The sequence below is a fragment of the Triticum dicoccoides genome, chromosome 2A (assembly GCF_002162155.2).
Source record: "Triticum dicoccoides isolate Atlit2015 ecotype Zavitan chromosome 2A, WEW_v2.0, whole genome shotgun sequence".
In the NCBI taxonomy this organism is placed as follows: Eukaryota; Viridiplantae; Streptophyta; class Magnoliopsida; order Poales; family Poaceae; genus Triticum; species Triticum dicoccoides.
The window spans coordinates 767,572,171-767,576,380 of record NC_041382.1 but is presented as its reverse complement, the minus strand read 5'-3'; positions in this window follow the sequence as shown (position 1 = coordinate 767,576,380).

Genomic DNA, 4,210 nt, shown 5'->3' with positions numbered 1-4,210 from the left:
CGTACACCAAAGGGTCCAATTACCAAACATGTCGCTAGTGAGTCAAGTGTAAAATTGACCGAGCTTCTATTCATCCCATATTTAAACTTAGAAAATAACCATAGTTTTATGGTCGAAAGGGAGATGCATGATAACATGCTTGGGAGTCCCCTCGGCTGGTTAGCTCAAGCTTAGTGTCGATGTTGGCTTTGAGACGTTTTTAAGAGACGTTTTTAAGCATGGCTTACTGATCATTTTTTGAAAGACTGAAGATAATCTTCATGCGGACCATTGTTTAAACTTAGCATGCGAGCTCGTACTAAAACTACTGATCTACTATCATATACGCATGCGGTTCTCGATAGCCGGCGGTGCTGGTAATTCCGTTGTCGCTGCAAACATTAGTCGAGAGGGCATCTTTATGAAGAAAATAAAAATGAGCAGGTAGTCAATTGCACTACCTGACTTGTGGTTCCATTTTGGAATGGAAACCTTTTGCTCAAGAAAGACTAATTGTATCATCTGAATTCATTGTGGTTACCACCTAGCACCACTGATTTTCTTGGCTTTTTTGTGGAGAGATCTAGCGCCTCTTCCGAGCATATTTAAAAGATCAACGTTGTTGTTTACTGTGTGTCTGGTTGGTGCAATGGAGTGGCATGGGGTCGGCTCCGCACCTTGTACTATTCTACTGCTTGGTTGAGGAGGTGGAATGGAATTCACGGGTGAATGGAATGCACTGATTTTACTCAAAGGAATGTCTCTCCAATGTTGAAAACCTATTAAAAGTAGCAATTTTTTACAATACCAATGCTAACATCATTTATTCACGGGGAAAAACAATGAGGCGTGGGCTACAAGAGAACAATAGAGAAAACTTTAAAGATCAATAGATTTTTTTTGCGCCAGGGCTATTTCTCGCCAGCTGCGAGACGTAAGACCCTTCTCGTCTCTGGCACTGCACAACCATACCAACAAAATTTGCACGGTTTGCCAGGTTTTCATCGTGTTTTCTCAGTTTTTGTTCATTTTTCAAATTCCCTTTTTTCTTTCCTCTCCAGTTTTCTTTGTGTCCTCTCTATTTTTCGTTTTTCCTTTTCCTTGTTTTACATTTCTGTTTGTTTATTTATTTCGACATAAGTTTATATTTTTCATACACAGTGAACAATTTTCTATACATATGAAACATTTTTATACATATTTAACATTTTTCAAATAGATGCTTTTTCTAAGCGTATGTTTTTATATTTTTTCATACACATCGTACACTTTTGGTATACGTTTAAAAAATGTATTGGTCACCCTTAACATGTTTCGAATACATGAACATTTTATTCAAATTCATTTTCTTGAAGGTTTTTTGAAAATGTAGAAAATCAAATACTCGTTGAAACATTTTTCTGAATGATACAAAACATTTTGAAACTATGTGGAAAATTTTGTTTTACTTTTGAAAATACTTAATATTTCCGACATTTTAATATTTTTTAATGGTACGAAACAATTTTCTGAATTAGAAGATTTAAAAATATTATATATGTTTCTCCAAATGTTAAATACATTTTTAAAACACGTGACATTTTTTCCAAAATGCACAATATTTTTTTGAATGCTAATAACATTTCAATATTACGCTAGCAAAGTTTTTACACTGTGCAATTTACAAGCCGATGTCACGTATTTGTGTTTCATTAGCCCATAAAAATCAATCCTAAAATGATAAAAAGAATAACCAAGAATAAAGCCCATGGTTAAAGTGGGAACGCCCAATAGCTTTTTCAAGAGCGATTTTGCAACCTTCCGTGTGGATTTCTAAAGATTTCTTTTGATTTTTTCACCTCTTTCTATTTCTAGGTTATTCTCTACTGTTTTTAGTTTTTCTTCAGTTTATCATATCTTTTTTTACTTCATTTCTCTTTATTTTCATTTTCATTTTTTCTATTTACATCTGGACTTCGTTTAAATACACGTTCAACATTTTTTCATATGTAGGTTCAACATTTTTCGCACACGCAAAATATATTTTTATATATACATTGAATATTTTTCTTGTACATGTTTAACATTTGTCAAATTGACATTGGTTGATTTTAACAGATGTTGTGAATATTTATACAAACATCGAATATTTTTTAAATACGTGTCAAACATTTTTTTTAAAATACATGGTTAGCATTTTCTTAAATATGTTGAACAATTTTTCATACATGTTGGACATTATTTTTTGTACATATGATTTTTAATCAAATACATATATATTTTATAAATGAATAATATATTTTTTATAATTGATGAACATGTTGCCTCTCGAAATGACGAGTCTTCCTACGAGAAGCTCTGGTTTGTATGAAGTTTATATCAAAACTTGTCTCAAATTAGATAAATTGTTTACCACAACCTATTTGCGCAATATCATGATACCAAGCCAAGTTTCATAAATTTTAGGTGAGTTTTGGATTTACAAGAATTTAAAAACCAAGATTCTCAATGTATGTGTGTAACGCCCCGGACACACCCACCGGTGGTCGTTACTCCTGGCGGGATCTAGACTGGCCCCACAGATCAATACTAGTCTTTTCTGCGCACTTTGTCCTCACTCGTGCGCAGAAAAGACTAGTATTGATCTGTGGGGCCAGTCTAGATCCCGCCAGGAGTAACGACCACCGGTGGGTGTGTCCGGGGCCTTACAATGTGGCCGAGCCACAAAGACGGGATGTTTGAAATTCCTTCTTATTTCTTGCATTGGCCTAAACATGCACCCAAGGACACATATATGATTTTAACCCCATTTTTGTGCATCGGTGTTGTTCCAGTAATTCAAATTTGAATTATGACACTAAATGCCTAGAAAGTAATAGCGTAGCATTAGTTACGTACCAAATAATGTTGTGCCATATTACTGTAGGCTCTTGAAAATATGTTTGTGTTCAAACACAAGGATATTCAAAAGTGAGTTAAGATGATTAATGGTTTTGAAAAGACTCTCCCTAATTAGTTGATTTATTGCTTTTTAATTTTATTTACAGACGGAAAAATCCAGATAGATATCTCATTTTTGTGCAAGAGAGTTACTCTGTGCGAGCCTTTCCCTATCATGAATGTTGATGTTTATAAATTGAGCAAGACTTACCCAGGCGTGGATGTTCATATTTGTCGCATATTTAAGTCCTCAAATTTCTGCATTGAAATAATGCAGAATGTCGATCATAGAAATATTCTACACATGGAGGCATAGCTGCTAGATGGTTATATGCTCATGGAGGATGTTACTTGTGAGCTGGATCAAAAGTTTATTGAGACAAATGTCACAAGTGAAACTAGGGTTTGGCCTTTATCCAAAATATTGTGAGGTAAGTAGAATTAGAGGCACAACTATAGTACTTTGTGTATGTTATGTTTCGATGGTAAATATGTATGTAAGCGAGTATTTTTTTAAAGATGTACTTCCTTTGTCCCTAAACATAATAAATTCTAGCAATTCAATTTGCAGTACTTATTTTATATAGGTACAGAGCTAGAACGTCTCTTAATGCTATCATGCTATGATATATGTCGGTTTTATTACCAAATTAGTGTCAACTATGGTTACTTTAGTCAAATGATTAAAGGGACTACTCAATTAGCATATTGTGAATACTAATATGGCAACATCGTGGATGCATTTTCATGATGGTATCTTTTATTAATGTCTCCTTCTCTAATATCTTTATCAAAGTTGTTCCAATCCATTTTCGGGTCCAAAATGATTTAAATCAAATATTGTTTCTACTCCCTCCGTTCCGAATTACTTGTCGCAGGTATGGATGTATCTAGATGTATTTTAGTTCTAGATATATCCATTTCTGCGACGAGTAATTTGGAACGGAGGGAGTACTAAACTTGTATACTTATTTTAAACTTATTTTACCATATTACAATTTTAGTCGGTATAATTTCTAGTATTACTTAGCCATGATTGTTAAACCCATAAAAATTTCTAAATAATAATTCCATTATTCTTTGTTATACATTTGTGTTGTATAATTGGAAATTTTTATTGTGCCAAATTTAAATTGTATGATGTAGCAAAAATTCTTTTTTATGTTTTCAATACTTCATAAAATATATAGTGTATGCACATATATTTGTGTTCTTTGTATGTTTTATTTTTTTCTTAATATTATTCAATGTTATGGTAGATATTTCTAAATCATACATACTAAAAATATATATCTTTATAGTGGTCTGTAGT